Genomic DNA, 21,255 nt, shown 5'->3' with positions numbered 1-21,255 from the left:
TAGAATGCAGTCGTTTTCTGTTTTGCTACAGACTACCTGCAGACTTCTTAAATTTTGTAGTACTTGAAATGTAAACCAGACCGAATGGCTTTGCCAGTGCTTGTTGAATGAGGAATGTTTCTCTTTTTCGCTCTCCGTCTCTCTCACTTACTTGTAAGCACTCTGTCTGCCACTCACACCCACCCACCATTATCTTCTATCTGTTCCATAGTCTGCCTCTGCCTGAGTATGTTCTCAAAGTAAGTGTTTTGCAAAATCGCTACCACTGAATAAATGTCCCGCCACCTCTTCAATGTGCGGGTGGCTCACTCAAAGCTTTAAAATACATTCTGAGGGAGCTGCGGGGCCTATGGGGATCTTACCTCTTTCCCCTATGGTGACCTATGCAGCCTTGCTCTCATCCTGTCAGAATCAGGAACTGGCTATTATAATTGGCTAACACAAATCAAAATGATTCTATTCTAAGCAAGATGGATGGAGGGAGTAGTTGGATGGGGCAGTTTTCAGTGTGGAGTCCAAAACTGTGCAAGATGATGTCCAACCGGATCCTTTATGTATGCGTCAGCCTGACCTGCCAGGCCAGTGTGAATTCATGCAGGGTTTGACAAGGGTTCTGTTTGTTGCTTTACTACTAGTGTGCCTGTTCTTGTGTAGCCTGATGTTGAGCATAGGATTGCAGACAACATTTTTTATTTTTTGGGGGGGAGCTTTATATAGAGTGAACTCGACCCGACGGTATCAGAGCTGTCACATGAGCACCAGTTGCTAGAGAGGAACATATTCCTTTTCGTTAGGCTCGGGGAGATTATGTGATTTGCTCAGAATCACAGGAGGCTGAGTGTCCCTGCTGAGACTCGAACCCGGTTCCCCGGCTTCGAGGTCGACCACTCCAGCCTTGGGCCACATCCTCTCAATGACCAGCAGTACTCGTTAGACCCATTTAATTCAGCTCTCCTTATTATCAGGAATGTTATCTCTCTTCAGTTGTCCTACATTCAATACTGTATCTCTATTCTATGCTAATTAGGAACCTTAGCTGGTCTGGCTCTTGGCAATGGCACCAACCTGTCTTAGATCATGAACCTACCCTGTCAACCTTGCTGCTCACTTTATGTTTCTGTCTTTTCTTTTCAGTGCACCTTATTGAACTTATTCCGGGAAGTCATTGGGCTCCAACGAATAAATAATATCCAGTTGAAGAACATCTCCAACTAGGTCAAAATGGGTTCAATGCCAGGTGAACTTCTTAAAATGATGTCAGAGCCAGACCCTTGGGAGCACGAAACCGACCAAGCACACCATCGCACTACCATCCAAGCGTGCGCCCTGCTGCCTTCCCATGCCACAGGAACGTCTGTACATAAATAGAGATGTAATTTGCACCAGTGTCTATTATTTCCCCTTACCCCTTCTCTTTTCTTTTTCCGATCTGTCGACTGTGCTGAATTGTTGGCGTTTGTATCGGTAAAAAATTTCAGAAAAAAATATTGTATTAATAAAGAAACTTGCACTCAACAAAGTAACTTAAAGAAGTAAATTGAAGTGGTTATTTTTTGGTGGGTAAAATAATAAGTCACTATGTACTCTCCAAGATGTATTTCTTTATTCTACAGGGACTTAAAGGAGAATTAGGGAGAGAGTGCACCAATGACACCTATTAGTAAATGCATTCAAACAGGAGGAGAAGTCTACGCAGTCTGGAGGCCGCATTGGATCCAAGATGGTGCTGTGCTGTAATGCCTCTAGCCAATCACTGTTTGATAAACAACTCATCTTCACACATCCAGCATAGAGGTGTAGCCATGTAGCTGGCAAATTAACTGCAACCACAACATGAATATTCACTATGTACAAAGAATGCTGGCAACGCAGACATTGTAAGATAAACAATTGGCAACCGTTCACTTCATGGTTTGAAACACATGGCACCCACCTCCACAGACAGATATTGTACAAAATCTGACATCTTATTTTAACGAATGGACCAATCAAGAACTGACACCTAAAAGTAATATGATCTTTCTGATCATCTAAAAGCAAACACTGTTTGTCACCAGGCTGCTTTGATGTTATTTGTCGAGTTGCCAATAACAAATGAGAAGTGCTAAAGGACTACAAAAATGATAGAAATGTGCCAAAATATCCTTATAGCATAACATTAAAAGGTGGTTGGTTAGATGGAACAATAACAAAATAAAGATCAAAGAGAATAAAGGATAGAACTAAAAGAGCAACTCCACAGACAATGCACAAACACAACTGATTTAGAAGGCGTGTGTGAGATGCAGTCAAAAGTTGTGAATGCCTGCAAAATGTGTAGGTTACATTGGATCGTGACCAACAAGCACATCTGATATCCGGACTGGATCCGGATTTTTTTTTACAGCAGTACCTCTGTGTGTCGGTAGAGGGCATAGAGCGACCCCAGTAGCAACATCGTCCACCGACGTTGACAGAATCCATATTAGCCCTCCCCTGATGCACTGATGTCAATTTCTTCTTTTCTGCGTTTTCTACATGGATCCAGAGAGCGGTTCATCAGGCCATTTTTTGGCCTGTTTCGACATTTTGTTGATGGAACAGTCTGCCTTTTTCTCATGTCCTTGGGGTTCAAACCCTGTGGGTCCTGTGAACTGCAGATGTAGGCCGCCGACCCTCACTCTATTTGCCTGTGGTGCCACTGAGAGCACCATGACTCTGAGGTGTGCGCATCCTGTCTCCAGCTGCGCCCGAAGGCATTGCGGAAATGCTGCATGAAGCTGTTGGCAGCGCGCTTGTCACAGCCTTCACGTTATCCTCGGTCTCGTTTTCGATCCAGAGAATGCGTGAGAGCCTGCTCCAGAAGTTCTCCCTTTGGTCCTCCCAAGACCTCGACGTTTAAAGGTAAGTTGAGACAAAAGTGGCCTAAGTCTTGTTTTCAGTTTCTATTTTTGGTACATTCTGGTGGAGTTTTTTCAGTGTTTTCATGTGATTTCAGTACCTTAAAAAACAGTGGTTATCAGTGGTTACACATTTTTGCACCATTAAAAACAACAGAAACAGTGTTTTTCCGGTGTTTATGGAACTTTTTGATTTTCCTATTGTTTGCTTTCTGCACTGATAGTACATGGTATATAGACAGTGTATATGAGGTCCAGATACATTTTTACAGATCAAACTTATCGTAGTACACCATACAATACTTCTTCAGTGAGTTTTTGGTCATGCACGCTTGCTCTTTCCTTCCCATGTAAACTTTTATCTGTGAAAAGGCCCTCATCATTGGCACTTGAGACATGCAACGCCAAAATATCCAGTACACAGTTTGCTAACTCTAGCCACAAACATAGCTTTCCATGCCAATACTGGTGCACCTGAAGATTGTGATTCTCTGTGACAGGTCCTGCAAAATATGTGTTGAACTGGGCGCATATGCCCTCAGAGTTTTTGAAACAGTCAAAAATGAGGCAGCACTTATGAAATTCCGGAGAAAATGTCCCTTTACGGAAGGGATCTATAACTTGTGCAGGGCACCACAGTGAGGCTTTATTGACTTCAAATGCCATGGTTGGTGAAGGGCTATTTTGCATACATTGTAAAGTAAAAGTTCCTGAATTGCTCCTTAACATTTCTTTTGCTTACCAAGTGCCAAGCACTTTAACATGGAACATGTTGCAGTGCCAAAGTCACTAAAAGTGTTGCCCAGCCTACTCTCAAGGAGATGTTTCACATCTACACCAATTATGCTACACTTAGTAGACATGGGTGTTTTCAGACTCTAGTTTTTTTTATTATGTCCACTGCAGCAGTCATGCTTTCTTTTTAAAATCTAAGAATGCAGTAGAGTGTACTTTGTTTAAAAACACAATCAATATGTGATCAAAGATCCTCACATTTCTTGCCTTTGGCATCATAATTGAGCAAAAGTTCTGCAAACGGTTGCCACATGAATGATATAGCATTCATGACCTCTAGGACTGAGAACCACTAGCTAAGTGACACAGTTGGGATGACTCTTTCTTCAAAGCACAAAATGAGAAATATTTACGTTTTAGTTTCCACACATAACAAAATAGTGCACCAGAATGGACTAAAAAGTCGATAGCAATCTTCATTAACTCTGAAAATTGTAAAGATGCTTTCAGCATACCATCTAACAAGTGGCAAGGATCTCTTACAGGCAAGCACTTCAGCTCAGGTATCGATTTTGACAGGTCATCACACAACATTTTCATATATGTAGCTAAATCATTGCAAATACAAACAATATCACTCCATTCTCTGTTGAACTTGGTAAGAACTTTTTGCAGCAGCATTCCAAGTGACACTGTGTCACATTTTTTCCAAAAGTCTGGTGTCATGTTTTCACCAGTATCCCAGATGCTTTGTAACTGCACTCTTTTCACATATACCTGTCACTATACCTTGCATTGAATGTTTAAAGCCTGGAGTGTTTGGCAATTCACCTACTATCAATACTGACTCACTAGAAAATGGGGCTGATGTATCAAGGGTTTTACCCATTCTCTGTAGGTAAATGTGATAGTGCATATTGGGAAAAATTCTTATGAAACCTACATTTTTCCTATCAGTGAAAGACTCAAACATAGCCAAAAATCAAATATGATTTTGATATTTCCTGATTCTCTACAGTTTATAAAATAAATAAACAACACCTAAAACATGCTTCTAACTCCTGTATCTTTAGACCAAAGACCACAAAACTGAAAAAAGGAAGAAGAAACAATATGTTAGTGACATCTCTAAACAACAAAACACAAGCAGAATAATGTTAGCCAAGTCTTTGTTACTGCTATCTTATATAACAAAGTTACATTATATTGGCCCCTTCAGGAAGAAACAAAAATGACTCTTTTACCCTCATTTTCCTTTCTTTGAATGGCATTTAGTTTGTGTTTGTGCAGGTTTTTTTTCAGTGTTTATATGCTTACACTGGTGAGGGCTATTTCCCTTCGGTGTGGTTTTATCAGTTATTATAGGTTTAAACCTAAAACCAGACAGCCTAGTCATGGCCTTCCATGACTTTGCCTCATGCGCTCCGCATTTCTGGTACCCCTTCCTGACTCCGGTTGAGGAGTCGGCAAGAGTCTACTCCATGCCTCCCCTCCTTCCCAGGAGCCAGGGCAATTCTAGCCAAGATGCGGGAGTACTATATATCCATTCATGCCATCTTTGGGTCTCCACCTCCCTCTGGTGCGACTTTCAGCCCCAAGGAAGTTGGAAAACCCTTGACTGAATCCACGCCGGTGGGGTCACCTTTGGCTTCAGTTAGGACCTCTGGATCAGTATTTGGATCTGTATCGGCTCTGTTACACAGCCCTTCAGGGTTCCAACTTGTGATTCCAGTACCCGATCAGCTGACTCTGATGCTGACATCGGCAGGCGCTGATAGACGCTTCACCATCTCTTCTCTCAGATGCAGAGGCGTCGCCTCTTCAACGTCAGGTGGCATTGCCACATCGATGCTGTACAACGTCAGGGGTGGTGTCACAGGTGCAGTTCACCTCAGACACCTTTTCTTCGACTTCTGTGGAGCCCCTTACTGTTTTACTTACAGGAGAACACTTTTTCAGTGGAGATGCAGAAGAGATGGGGTGGTTCACCTCATGTCTGATACTGTCTAGCCTCCTCTGGAGGTTAGTTGGCTCACTGAACTGGGTGAAGCTAGTGACCTTGATTCCTTCCCATCCTCGTGCCTCTTTTCTTGTCCTAGCCTCACTACCAAGGTAAGCTCCACCTTTGCTGAGCTTCTGAGGAAGGCGTCTGTGGGTCTGGAGCTGCAGCTCCCTTCTGCAAGGTGTCTATTGCCCCCTTAATTGGGGTGCCTTATCAGGGCCAAAAAGGGGTCGAGCCTGTGTTTCCCTAGAGTGAAGCCTTATATGATATTTTGTTGGGTCTTGGGCTAAGCCCGCTATGGGGCCAATGTGGACCGGTCTCTAGCACATAAGCATCGTCGCGGCCGCGGGGACGCGGCCAGACTTATCCGTCAGCCTACTCTGTGTAGTTTTGTGGTTCAGGCCGCTACTGCCTCCCCTGACCTCAGCGCTCGTCCCAACATCCCTCTGGATAGGGACACCTAGAATAGTCAGGACAATTTTCTCTTCCACCAGTTCAACCTTACCATCAGTCAATACTACCTGTGCTCTGCCCAGATTTTCTCACACATCGTGGGACTCTTTCACGTGTGACTTCGCTTCTGGATGAGACCTAGAATGATCTTAATGAGTTGCTTCACGTTGGGCAACAAGCAACTAAGTTTTTGATTCGATGTGGAATGGATAGCACAGCATTTGTGGAGCGAGCCATTACTCTTTCGATGGCACTTCAGCATTGTGTCTGGCTATACAAGTCTGGGTTTTCGAAGGCTGCCCAAGCCACCTTAGTAGATCTGCCATTCAATGGTGTACATCTATTTGGTGCTCAGGCTGACTACGCTTTACAGCATTTTCAGGACAGTCAGGTGGAACAGAATCTTGACTATTTTCTCTACAATCTGCCTTCCTTTTTCCTTCCATACTAGTTTTGTACTGAGGACTTTCTTCTTGATTTCTTTCACATATGAGCCATTCTAGTGTGCAGCCCATTAGCTTTTTCTTTCCCAGTAGAACAGATGGTAAAGTGGTAGTTATTATGGGCAATGAATGCTTTAACATATTGTCCTTTCCACCGACTGGTGGCGTCCGGTGAGGTGTTCCTGCAGGTATTTTTATTATTATTTTCTTCTTAGACTGTCACTGACAGGCTATGATTCCTGTTATCCTGGACATATATTACTTTGTGGCTTCTGTGCCCTTTAACTCCTGTTGCTACAGGCTGTTCTTTTCTGAAGCTGGCTTTTTCTAACCGAGCACTGATTCTATGATTCTTGATTCTTGGGATGGCCGGTTGACACAGTTGATTAAAGTGTGGTGCTAATAACACAAAAGTATATTGTTGCTTACATTGTGTGGCTGCACTGTTGACTGATTCCCGGTTCTATGGGGAACATCTTCTATATGCCTTATAGGCATTCCTAGATATGTTTCTGTCACTTTAGTATCCCTTATAGGGGACCTCAGTCTACGTGCCTCTGGGAACAAAGTACAGGGGATTTCCTCCTTGCATCAGCACCCCTATGGTGTATTCCTTCAACTATTTGGTGTCCTCCTTTCCCTCGCAGGAGCAGTGAGATGGGTGGTATAGTACTTGGCCTATGGTATATTATCTGCTCCTGGCCTAGGCGATGTCCCCACTTGGGTCCTTTATTAGTGAGTTAACACTTATTTTTGTGCTGCTCCTGTAATGCATTGGCGGGGAAGACTCCTGTCATGGATCTCTCAGATTTCTTGGTTGCAATCTCTTATCCGTATGTTCGCTATGGTGGGCCTGTGCCACCGCCTTTGCTGTCTTTACCCTGCTTCCTCCCTGCAAGAAGCTGTTATTACTTTTCGCTTGGGGAGGCTGCCCTGTACCTTTGTTCTCATAAGCAGCACTTCTGTAACAATTAAGAATATGCCACTGCATTTAGTTTCCATGTTAGTTGTTCTTCAGATGTCGCCATCTCACCCTTTTTTCAGTGTTCTTGTCTGTTTCTCATCTTAAGTTTCCTTCTGGACCTTGTGTCCTTTGAACATTATAGTTCTATCATTCTTGGAATCGGTTCGCAAAGGGGCTTGTTCCTTCATCCAGAATTTTTTCTGAGAGTTATTCCCACTCCTTACAGAACGTGATTGGTTTTCTTTCCCTCAAAATATTCTCACCTACCTTATAATGGATGTGTTTTGCTAGGCTTAGATGTTATCTCCTTTTGAGACATTCTTTCTTGGTCTCACTCTTTGTTGGACTTGTAAGCACTGCATTTCCATTTGTTATTTCAGTTTTTTCATACTGGTAATTTGTTTTCGGCTCCCACTCATTTAGTGGGAGATTGCTCCCTACAGAACTATATACTCTATCTTTTGTCCAACGTTGCGGCCAGCTTCTACTCTGTCTGATAGCACTTTTCATTAGACTTGATACAGACTGTCTAGGCCTTCCGTGTGTTGGCCTTTGTTTCCACTGAATCTTTTTCTAGATCCAGGTGGTGATCTTATTTTTCTTTCTAGCAGGTTTTTTTTCACCTGCTTCTTTTCTTTATACGATCATATATCAACTGCCTGATTGTTGCTACATCACCCAGTAGTGCTGTTTTCATGTTCGATTACCGTTATCTGTCTACGGTGTTTGCTGTCTTCCACTCCCTCTACCCTCTTGCACGGTACCATGTTGCTTGTTACCTGGCTTGGACTTAATAAATATAAACATATATATATTCACTGAAAAAACCATAGGTTTCACACACGTTATAGTTAGGAATTAGCATTTAAAAAACCTTAGAAATTCAATGAAAAAACCAAAGGTTTCACACACGTTATAGTTAGCTGGACATTTTACTCGTAAAAAACCATTGAAATTCCCCCGTTATAGTTAGTTAAGCTAACTATAACTCGCGCGCCCGCAATGCACTGCTGATGACGTCACATATTACATCACTCATGACATGGTCAGTGACATCACTCATGACATCACTGATGACATCTCAAATGACATCACTGATGACATCACTGATGACATCATCCCGTGAATGTGTGTTTTTCTGAAAATTAAATATGTTTTATATATGTATATCTCAAGGTCGATGGAAGAATAAATGGGTATATAAGTGTCTAAATGGATGATTTGTTTTTGAAAAATTGATTGTGTAACTGACTGATTAGGTGTATCATAGTGAATACATGGCTTAGTGAGTAATGTTTAAATATGTATATCTCTGTATCAGTCTTTCACTTTGTGTATAAGTGGCTGCATGGGTTGGTGAGCAGCTACATGAGTGTTTATATGGGTTATTAGTTGTTTTTTTGAGTATCAGTCTGAGTGTCTGTATGGTTCGGTGGGGGGTATTACGTAGTGCATAGGTGCATGAATGAGTGACTCACTGTTTGTATGTGTTGAAGATAGTATGTATGCAGGACTGCATGGGTGGATGAGTGTGTGTATGGGTGTGTTAGGGAGTGAATGACTGTCTCTACAGTGTCTTTATGAGTAACTACATATGTTTTAAACTAGTATATGTGACTATTGGTGTATATAAGTGAGTATATGTGAGAGTGAGAGATTGAAAGAGTTCCTGTATGAATAAGTATGTGTTTCTATAAGTGATTGTTTAAAAGACTAAGTATGTGTAAGTTTTTGTAGAAGTAAGTGTGGTGGTGTGTGTATAACTATATGCAAGTAAATGGATGTTTTATTCTTTATTAGCATGAGTGACTATGTGTGTGAGTAACTCTACGGATGAGTGGCATTGTGTAACAGGATGTATAGGTGTATGAGTACATATGATGAGTGAGTACATGTATGAGTGACTGTATAGGACTGTTGGTGAATGAGTGGATGTGTATGTGGATCTTAGAATTACTGAACAGGTTGTTGTAACTGGTATTGGTATGTCCATTGTTTTGAAAAGTTTAGTCTCTATTTATAAATGTGTGTATCAAAGGTTATATTAGGGTGAGAGGAGGTCTGCCACTCTATCACAAGGATGATGTCATCAGTGATGTCATCAGTGATGTCATTTGAGATGTCATCAGTGATGTCATGAGTGATGTCACTGACCATGTCATGAGTGATGTAATATGTGACGTCATCAGCAGTGCATTGCGGGCGCGCGAGTTATAGTTAGCTTAACTAACTATAACGGGGGAATTTCAATGGTTTTTTACGAGTAAAATGTCCAGCTAACTATAACGTGTGTGAAACCTTTGGTTTTTTCATTGAATTTCTAAGGTTTTTTAAATGCTAATTCCTAACTATAACGTGTGTGAAACCTATGGTTTTTTCAGTGAATTTCTAAGGTTTTTTAAATGCTAATTCCTAACTATAACGTGTGTGAAACCCATGGTTTTTTCAGTGAATTTGCAAGGTTTTTTAAATGCTAATTCCTAACTATAACGGTTGTGAAACCCATGGTTTTTTCAGTGAATTTGCAAGGTTTTTTAAATGCTAATTTTTTTTTTCTTCTATTTTTTTAAACATATTTTTAATTTAATGTTCTAACCTTTTATAAAGACTATGGTTACATTTTTAAAATTCTTTAATATGTTTTTTTAAATATATTTCATAAAATAAACATGTTAAAATTTTTTGCAGTACATTTTTTCCTTTTTTTTTAGTACGCGTACCGTAAGCTTACGGTAAGCGTACGGTTTACGCAATGCCCGTAATTTATCTACGCTGTTTGCGTATAGTTACGCAATTTGCGTAGCCGCGCGTACTCCGCGTGGGACGCGTACGCGTGTACGCTACATGCGCACGTTACGCGGAAGTGTCGGGTAGTGACTGTTATGCGCATGCGCGCAAGCGCGTGTCTTTTTTACGCGCATGCGTACTTTTGCCGTAAGCGCACCGTAAGCGTACCGTAAGCGTACGGTAGGTCATGTGATCATGAAACACAACTTTTGATTGGATGAAACTACTTTCAGTTCTAGAACTCTCCTACACCACACCCATTCCCCTCATTTCTGCTTGTGATCCCTTAGGAGAAGGAGCTGGGTTGTCTTTGTGATACGATGGCAGAACAGCAGAGCCCTTCTGAGAGTGAGGCTAGCACTAGCAGCACTACCTTGAGGCAGAGAGCGAGGAAACAAAAGACCTCTTATGTATGGGATTATTTTACTTTTCCTGAAGGCCAGCTAAAGGTAAATGCACCCTTAGTGACTTGCAAGCTGTGTCAGCGTGTACTTTCAAGAGGTAATCCTGACAGGAAGTATTCCTTTGGGAATCATACCATGATGAGGCACCTCAAGGATGTACACAAAAGGACACATGCTCGACTTTTTGGAGGTAACCCTTCAGAAAGTCAACCAAGCACATCCACAGCAGCTCAGCCTGGACCATCATCTGCAGGGCTGACTCCTTCTTCTGCAGGTCAGGTGAGCCCTTCATCTGTGGGGGGAGCATCTCCTTTTGCTGGCCCTCTGGAAATTAACCCTCGATTTCTGAGGGTTGATATTCGATGTGCCTCTTGTCATGATCTAATTTGTCATAGGGAGACCAGTGTTTCCCTAGTGAACCTCAAAATAGATCAGCACACTTGTCACAGAGACTAATTTTCCCATTCTTTCTTTCCTCTCTCCCTGCATGAACACAACGGCTCTTTTAAGAGCCAACCTTATCTTTCATCTTTTTTTTATAGATGTTATTAAAAACTTTTTTTTTTTTTTTTTTACCGTACGCGTACGGTGCGCGTAATTTTTTTTTTTTTTTTTTAAAAACACTAAAAATCAATAATCACATTACAAGGACTTTGAAACACTACAATTATTATTATTGACTTACCATACCCACTCAAAATATTTATTCATTAGTTTTTTTTTTTTAAAAATTGCTTTAAAAATGGTTCTAGTTTTCGAAAATTTTCTATATCAATCTGAAAAAAAAGAAAAAAGTATTAATATTTTTTAAACATTTTAAAATACAGTACACGTATTTACATATTTACCAAAAAATATTTTTGCCTTATTTTTGCTGTTTTCAGAATATATTGCATTTCACTTTAAATTGTGAAAGCAATTGCATTCATCATTTAACAGCGGGCAAAAAAAAAATAACAATCTCAAAGATTGTATTAAAAAAGCCCAGAATCTCTTCTCACTTAAACTTAACATTACAGAAATGCATAATATTCTAAAAAAATATCATCTAAAAACAATACTTATTTCTTTAAAATACCGTCTGATATTTTTGTTTCAGAAGTATAATCACAATATTATATCTCAAATAACTCCACAATACATCTGATTCCATTTCCTTTAGGCCAAATAGTAATTTAAAAAAAAATTTTGGATTAAATTTCCAATGGTAATCCAATAAAATTCTAAAGTTTAATTTGTCCAGATCTCACCGATTCTCTGTAACATTTTGGTTTCCGAATTTTTTTTTAATAATTTATTAAGTCCACAATAGAATTGGTTACTTTTCCGCATGGCCAAATAGTAATTTTTAAAATCTTTTTTGAAAAAATTTCCAATGGCACTCCAATAACATTCCAAAATTTAAATTGTGCAGATGTTACCGATTTTCTCTAAATTATTGGTTTTTGAAAGTTTTATTAAAAATTTAAAAAGTCCACATTACAATTGGTTATCTTTCCATTAGGCCAAATGATAATTTAAAAAATCTTTTTTTTTGAAAATTCCAATGGTAATCCAGTAAAATGGTAAAATTATTTTGTCCAGATCTTGCCAAGTCTCTCTAAAATTTAGGTTTCAGGAAGATTAGATAGGAATTTGCTAAATCAAAAGGCAAACGTTGTTTGAAAATCAATTGGGAATCATTACACAGTGTCCAGCCTTTTTCACATTTAAGATAAACTGTGTAATGTCCAGAAGTAACAGTAGGTCCATCATGGAAAATTATTGCAACAGTTACAAAAGTTTTTCCTGAAATTGATAATTGCTGTCCTGTAAACTTCTTTATTAAAGTATCCAATTTTGAACCATCAGCTCTACATCGTTGCATCATTAAAATTACATACTGTCCGTATTCCTTTAAAATTAATGTTGAAAACATGTCAGATTTACACTCACCGCATTTCATGCTATGATTAGCATCTTTAACTAATTTTGCAAAAGTGACTGTTTTGCTCTCTGGCAATGTCAAATAAATAAACCTTTCATTATCAACATTAGAGCCACATATATTATAACAGTTTTCACAACTATGTTCCCATTTATAAGAGAGACCAAATACATTTTCAATGGGAACCCCTTCTTCTTCCAGTACTTGAAGAAAATACATCAAAAATTCGTGTGCATCTTGCTGTTCATTTTGAGAAAACTGTGTTCGTCCTGAACATATATCTAAAAGTTTTCTAATTTCAGTAGCACATTCTATTTGAGTTTTATCTTTACTCAGCTTTTGAAAAAGGAGACTCGGCTCAGAACAGAATCTTTTTCCCTGATTTACTATTATCTGCTCTTGCAAACTTTCCAGATAAAATGCAACATTCAGCACTACATTTGCGTAGCAGTTGACACCAGAGCTATTTTCAAAATGACATCCTACAACCTGTTCTTCATTTTCCTTTTTCTTTTTGCTTACAATTACATCACTCCTCTTTTTTTTCCTCTTCTCTACATCTTCATTACAGATATTCTCATTTTTTCTTTTACGAGAAACTACACGTTTCTCCAACACAGGATACTGACCTAAATGAGGAGCATAGCTTCTTCTTAATCTATTATACTCCTTTACACAGTTTGTATCAGCACTAACTTTTGAATCATCAAAGTCTATCATGAATAAACCAGATAATGTTTTCACTAGTGACAAAGCAACATATGCCATACCTTCTTTGAACACAGTTGAACCAATGTTCACAAATGCACAATCTACAGTCAATCCTTGAGACTTGTGAATAGTTACAGCATATGCTAGAGAAAACGGAAACTGCTTCCTACGTACATATAAGTCTTTCACAAGCATGAAACGAACTGTACAACGACAAATATCTTTAACTTCTTCTATCTGATCAAATTTTATTTTTAAACATTCAATTCCATCTTTTTTCTGATAATTAATAAAACCCACAACTCTTCCCATAGCTCCATTAACTAAACCTTTTTCAACATCCAAATTTCTTCTTAAAAATACTCTACAGTTCATGCAAACATATAGATTTTTTTCTAATCCAGCTGTTTTGGAGATGTTCTTCTCTAGTGAATCCAATTTATTTTTCAGTTTGCCTGTTACTGTGACAGTAATTCTTCCATCCTCAATTTTGTCCACTGCTTCCAATTTCCTGATGAGCATTCACGTAGAGTTGGCATGAAGCAGATGACACTTTTGTTTTCTGCAATGTTCTTGTATATTTTCTCTGCAACTATTTCTTCCTTTGGAAATAAATTATGTAGCAGCCGACTCTGTAATGCTTTTTTGCCAACTTCTGTGAGTAGTCCAATTATGATATCTTTTAGAATACTTCCATATTCTTCATCGCTTGCTTGCCTCATATTAGTAGTAAGTTCCTTGTACTCAAAGAAGGACCAAATATTTGTATTTCCGATGCTTCCCAATGACTTCTTCGTGTCTTCATGTGTGACAGTATTAAACACTGGTTGTCCTTTAACTGGAGTAAGTTGCAAAAGATCTCCAAAAACTATGACGTGTTTTCCACCAAATAACATGTCATAGTCTGTCTTCAAAATTTGCTGCATTCTTAAATGCACAAAGGCAAGCATTAAGTTTGATACCATGCTCACCTCATCAATAATGAGAACTTGCATCTTCTTCAATACTCTTGAAACTTCCAAGGATGCTTCTCCAGTTAGCTTGTTGTATTGTATTTTGTTCTCATGCTCCACTGGTAACATTAGCAAACGATGTAAAGTGATTCCTTTTATGTTATATGCTGCTAACCCAGTTGGAGCAGTAACCACACAAGACAAAGTAGAATCTGTTTTTTGCTGTAGGTAGCTTCTGATGACTTTTATAAGGAAACTTTTTCCAGTTCCAGCTTGTCCGCTTACATACATCCTGATTGGGTGAAATGATGTGCATGAGCACTCTTTTTTTTCATGTAGAAATCCGTGATCAATTTTGTTTCTGATCTCTTCATAAATTTGTTGCTGCTCTTGATTCAGTTGTCTTTCCAAATTTTCTAAGTCTATAAATTCTCCTTGAGCTTGATTCATAGCCGTTTCCACTTCATTCATGGCTATTGATGCTTCATTTTCAACGATTGGTTGTCCTAGGGGATCTTGACTGAGTGTTCCTGAACTTTGGCTGTCCTGAGAACTGTCTCTAGCTATTTCTGCTGCAATTGTAGTTTCCTGTTCAATTTCTTCATTTAACATTTGCAGATAACTTGAGAATGTACTGCATTGTATGCTGTCTTTGCAAGCATTAAAAGAATCTTCATAGCTTTGAAATTCTCCCAGTAGTTCATCCTCTGTACGCCATGGTTTAAACAACTGTAAAAGAGCCAAGTAGTAAAATTCCTTCTTGTCAGTAGTGTCGCAACTCAGCTTCCTGTGATTTATCAAACTTCCTTTTGTTTGCTTCACCAAACATCCTTCCTCACCAACGACTTTATATTTTCCATTGTTGATGTCTTCTGCGGCTTTCCGTGAATAAATGTAGTTCTGCAGCACTTCATAGAGACACATGTTCTCCAGATGTTGACTTCTCTTGGGATAATATGTGTCCAACATGTTTGATTTCAAAATATCTGTACTTTCTGGGTCATTCTCGGCCAAATATTCAATTTCTCCAGCAGATTTCAGTACCCGATTTCTCATTGCTGCAAGGCCTAAACTTGCCCAAATTATTCTTCTTGACTTCGAGTAGAGACTTGCAGAAGATAACATTCGTAGGATCCAATTTCTCGATGCGATAACATCTTCAAACTGAAACTGTACAGCTTCTTACTGACAGTCTTCTCGTGAGAAATCTCTTCCCACATTTCCTTCAATTCTGTTTTTTCTGATTTCGTAATGTAAGACGTTACATATTGAGCAACAGCAATGGAATTGTCAGCTACATACTGTATATCCATGTTAGCGTTCCACATGGATAAAATGACTGGGTTGTAGTCATTTATATTTTTTGATTCTTCTTTTCTTTTTAGGTTGTAGGTATTCTTAGGTGATTTTCTTGTGATAGTGTGTCTCACAGCTGACATAAAACTGTTGACTCTTCCATTTGAAAGAACAGGTCTAGGAAATCCAAATCGACATTTAGTGTAGTATTTATCTTTGCTCTTGTATTTCCGTCGACAGTATTTTCCACACCGATGACTTTGGAAACGTAAAACTTGCTCCTTTAACTTTTTCTCTTCTGTGCTTTTTGGTATAGCACATGTTGCATATTCTTCAATGAAAGATAACACTGCTTCATCAGTATCTGTTCCAAACTTTGGGGCATCCTTGATCCACAACAGCATATGAATATGAGGAGCACCTCTTGCCTGGTACTCTTTTCTCCAAAAGAAATCCACTACTTCTCCTAGAGGTGGATTTTTTTTATTGCAGATGAAGGACATCATAGCCTCAAATCTATGATTGAAATATCTGCAAACATTAACCGGATCCAATGAGCACAGTTCTCCTGCTGTCTTGTATTCGATGTTTTTAATGTTTGAATTTGCCTCTCGTAGAAAATCCAGTAAATCATCCCAAGCGTACTCCGCACAGCTTAGGGTAACGAACCATGTTGGTGTTCCTAAATTCCGTAACATGCATTTTAATTCACCATGGCGTCGGTACCAATATTCATTTGTCCCACGCTGACAAGCCATCAGATTGATCAGTTGTGTTTCCAAATGATCATCTCGGTGCTGCACTTTCTCCATAAAATCCTTAGAAGACACATTTTGTAAATGTACTCCACTTTTTAAAATGTGATTTACTGCATAAGACAGTGCAGACAAGTCGCTTTCAAATAAAAGATGGAACAAATAAGGAATACTTTGTCGAAATCTGGGATCTTCAGCATATAGTCTTGTAGTCCGATACTCAGAAGCTGGAATCTGTTCTGGACGTTCATCGTATCGTCCTCCTTTTCCTTTAGGAAACAGCTGGGGAAAACATCGAGCTTCCAAGCTCTCCTCCCATACACTCACGGGAGTTCCTTTTGCTTTCTTCATCTGAAAGAGATCAATATTATCTCCCATAACTTCTTTTGAATGAAGAGGATGTATGCTAAAATGTTCATAAATTTCTTCTTCCTTTGACTTGTCCACTTTTTCTATTTGTCCAGTTGGTGTTTCTGTGTCTTCTTGTAAATCTTCTTCTTCTTCTTCTTCTATATAAATTGATTCATACCATTTGTTATTCCTTTTCAAATACAAATTTGCTCTTTGTACTTTCCGCACATCTACCAGCTCCTGCCAAATCTTCTTATTCTTTGTAGGTACACCATTAACCAGAATAACTAATGGTTCAGTTTCCAAAGTATCCGCATCAATAGTTTCCATATTGTTTTTCAAATCCAAGGGCAAATACACCACTCTTCCTTTTAAACCTCTCAGTAAATCAGAAGGAGGTAATTTACCAGTTTTGGGCTCCATACGTACTATGGTCTGGAACGGATGAACACATTGAATGAGTATAGACTCATATGTATTTAATTCAGAAAGTTCAGCAGGAATAGCATCCAATTCTAAATTATTATGTACAGCTCTGGTCGGCATTCTATTTTCCTCTAACTTGTTGTAACAGTATTTACAAATACGCTGATCTTCACCCAAATCAAAACAATTTTCTAGAAATATATATGTGGCAAAATCCTTCCACTTATAATTATCTTCATTTTCACTCTTTCTGTAGAGATCAACATTCCTAGTTTGTTTTCTATAATGAGTTCTGCGGCAACAAATACAAGTAAAATTTGGTCTTTCATTAGAGACTATTGCAAATTTTGTTATGTGATCATTAAATGTGTTACTTACAGAGGGTTTTACATTCTCTTCCACTTCTTCCTCATTTACTGTGTCCTTCTCTGCACTGTTTTGTTCAGGACCAAAGTAACAAAACTGAATTTCATCAACAACCTTCTCTACATCTGATACCGTTCCTCGGAACAGAGCCCTATTCAATTCATTTAACTTTATTGCTGGACTTTTGGCAAAATACAACCGTCTCACAAACTTTCTCATTTCAGTATGATGAACAGCCAGCATCCTAAAATGATGGAAAACACTATTGCACACTTTTCTAGATAGACAAGCCAGAGAATGACCCTGCAAACCAGTATTCTCTCTCACTCTGCATGGATCCAGACTTTGAAGCACCTTAATCTTCTGTTTTATACTTTTTTTACTATATTCTCTTAGAAACTCTCGAAATTTGTCAATAGATTCCTGACGCACAGTGCAAATACTACTACAATTCCAAGTGTACACTGGGGCTTTAGGACGTCTCCCCATAGCCTCATCTGCCATAACTTGTACCTCATCTCTTGGAACCATTATCTCCTTCTCCATTATGCAACCATTTTTTACTTCGTAAGAACGACCTCTGGTGTCAACTGCATGCAGCAAACTATTACTTTGAAAATAGCTCTCTTCATTAAAAAAAGGTTCACTACTTGAACTATGCATCCACTTTCCTAAAAACACTTTACAAAAGTTTGTTCTGTTCACTACTCTTTTCCTTTTGCTATGTGATTTCAGTACATTAACCATTTTGTCTAATGTACGCATCCTATTCAAAATTAAAATGAATAGTTTCCTTTTTAATTCTAATGCCTTTGCTGCAATGGCTTCTATTTCTTTTTTTCTTTTATAAAACTTTGTCTTTTTCTTATATTTCTTCACATCCTTCATCAAATTGGACATAACTCTTCTCTGAAACATTTTTCTACGTATCTCTTTAAACGCTGTTTTTCTATTTATATAAATCTTTTCAGTTGCTGAAGGTATATTTGCATTAACTAAATTGTCAATTTTTTCCTCTCCTTTTTTTTTGAAAACATCCTTTCGAGTACAGACATTTTGTACATTTTTCATTCTTTTGAATATATTTTTTAGAAATTGTTTTTTTTTGCTTACCAGAAGATTTTTTCTTTTTCCCAACATGAGCATCTTCTACTAACTTTGGTCCTCTAGTTGTCTTCAAATATAGGTTTTTTTTGTGCGTTTTTTGAACTCTGGATTTTGTAGGCATCTTAAATTTTGTCCACTGCTCTTCAGCAATACCTGAAAAAAACTAAAAAAAAATTCCTTTATTTTATTTAAATATATTACTACATTTCTTTTCACAATAGTCACAAAACGTAATTTCTTTGCCAATTTGAATGCACACTTACTACTCTTTTTTTTTGGCAAGTTAAAATCACTTTTACAGACTGACACATTATGAAACCACTTTTCAGTTTTTTTAAAAAGCCCATGTCCAGACTGCTTTTTCAGACCACCACCATGTGTATCCTCGGTGACTGCCTACACTCCAGCAAGGGCAACCAGCCTTAGTGATGCTGAATGTATTTGCATTACAGACTGAAACCTCAAAACCCCACTCGCTTCTAAATACTGTGCATGATTATACATGGAAAGGAGCTGGGTGTGTGCTAAGAGTCTGCTTCTTCCCCCAAAAAATCGCTCCCCCTTTTTCCTACTAATGCAACTGTGAAATCACCAGAGCAAAACGCAATAAATCTCTGCCTGTAATTCCTATTTCCACACAGAGTCATGTTTTCACATTAGTCCCAAAACGAAATTTCTTTGCCAATTTGAAAGCACACTTACTGCTCTTTTTTTTTGGCAAGTGAAAATCACTTTTACAGACTGACACATTATGAAACCACTTTTCAGATTTTTTTTAAAAAGCCCATGTCCAGACTGCTTTTTCAGACCACCACCATGTGTATCCTCGGTGACTGCCTACACTCCAGCAAGGGCAACCAGCCTTAGTGATGCTGAATGTATTTGCATTACAGACTGAAACCTGAAAACCCCACTCGCTTGTAAATACTGTGCATGATTATACATGGAAAGGAGCTGGGTGTGTGCTAAGAGTCTGCTTCTTCCCCCAAAAAATCGCTCCCCCTTTTTCCTACTAAAGCAACTGTGAAATCACCAGAGCAAAACGCAATAAATCTCTGCCTGTAATTCCTATTTCCACACAGAGTCATGTTTTCACATTAGTCCCAAAACGAAATTTCTTTGCCAATTTGAATGCACACTTACTGCTCTTTTTTTTTGGCAAGTGAAAATCACTTTTACAGACTGACACATTATGAATCCACTTTTTATATTTTTTAAAAAAGCCCATGTCCAGACTGCTTTTTCAGACCACCACCATGTGTATCCTCGGTGACTGCCTACACTCCACCAAGGGCAACCAGCCTTAGTGATGCTGAATGTATTTGCATTACAGACTGAAACCTCAAAACCCCACTCGCTTCTAAATACTGTGCATGATTCCACATGGTAAGCAGCTGAGTGTGTGCTAAGAGTCTGCTTCTTCCCCCAAAAAATCGCTCCCCCTTTTTCCTACTAATGCAACTGTGAAATCACCAGAGCAAAACGCAATAAATCTCTGCCTATAATTCCTCTTTGCACACAGTCATGTTTTCACATTAGTCACAAAACGAAATTTCTTTGCCAATTTAAATGCACACTTACTGCTCTTTTTTTTGGCAAGTGAAAATCACTTTTACAGACTGACACATTATGAAACCACTTTTCAGATTTTTTAAAAAAAGCCCATGTCCAGACTGCTTTTTCAGACCACCACCATGTGTATCCTCGGTGACTGCCTTCACTCCAGCAAGGGCAACCAGCCTTAGTGATGCTGAATGTATTTGCATTACAGACTGAAACCTCAAAACCCCACTCGCTTCTAAATACTGTGCATGATTCCACATGGCAAGCAGCTGGGTGTGTGCTAAGAGTCTGCTTCTTCCCCCAAAAAATCGCTCCCCCTTTTTCCTACTAATGCAACTGTGAAATCACCAGAGCAAAACGCAATAAATCTCTGCCTGTAATTCCTATTTGCACACAGAGTCATGTTTTCACATTAGTCCCAAAACGAAATTTCTTTGCCAATTTGAATGCACACTTACTGCTCTTTTTTTTTGGCAAGTGAAAATCACTTTTACAGACTGACACATTATGAAACCACTTTTCAGATTTTTTTTAAAAAGCCCATGTCCAGACTGCTTTTTCAGACCACCACCATGTGTATCCTCGGTGACTGCCTTCACTCCAGCAAGGGCAACCAGCCTTAGTGATGCTGAATGTATTTGCATTACAGACTGAAACCTCAAAACCCCACTCGCTTCTAAATACTGTGCATGATTCCACATGGCAAGCAGCTGGGTGTGTGCTAAGAGTCTGCTTCTTCCCCCAAAAAATCGCTCCCCCTTTTTCCTACTAATGCAACTGGGAAATCACCAGAGCAAAACGCAATAAATCTCTGCCTGTAATTCCTATTTGCACACAGTCATGTTTTCACATTAGTCCCAAAACGAAATTTCTTTGCCAATTTGAATGCACACTTACTGCTCTTTTTTTTTGGCAAGTGAAAATCACTTTTACAGACTGACACATTATGAAACCACTTTTCAGATTTTTTTAAAAAAGCCCATGTCCAGACTGCTTTTTCAGACCACCACCATGTGTATCCTCGGTGACTGCCTTCACTCCAGCAAGGGCAACCAGCCTTAGTGATGCTGAATGTATTTGCATTACAGACTGAAACCTCAAAACCCCACTCGCTTCTAAATACTGTGCATGAT

The 21,255-nt window shown here is 38.9% G+C and overlaps 1 protein-coding gene across 1 annotated transcript in view; it reads left to right on the top strand.

Moving 5' to 3' along the window:
• LOC146785328 (ephrin type-B receptor 1) overlaps positions 1-1,537 on the top strand; it is a 793,299-nt gene extending 791,762 nt beyond the window's left edge. The window contains exon 17 of the mRNA XM_085634314.1: positions 1,135-1,537. The gene's annotated coding sequence lies outside the window, so the exon portion shown is untranslated. The remainder of the gene's footprint in view (positions 1-1,134) is intronic.
• The last annotated feature ends 19,718 nt before the right edge of the window (positions 1,538-21,255 follow it).

The sequence above is a fragment of the Triturus cristatus genome, chromosome 11, assembly GCF_964204655.1.
Source record: "Triturus cristatus chromosome 11, aTriCri1.1, whole genome shotgun sequence".
Classification (NCBI taxonomy): domain Eukaryota; kingdom Metazoa; phylum Chordata; class Amphibia; order Caudata; family Salamandridae; genus Triturus; species Triturus cristatus.
This window is presented reverse-complemented; position numbering and strand designations above follow the sequence as displayed.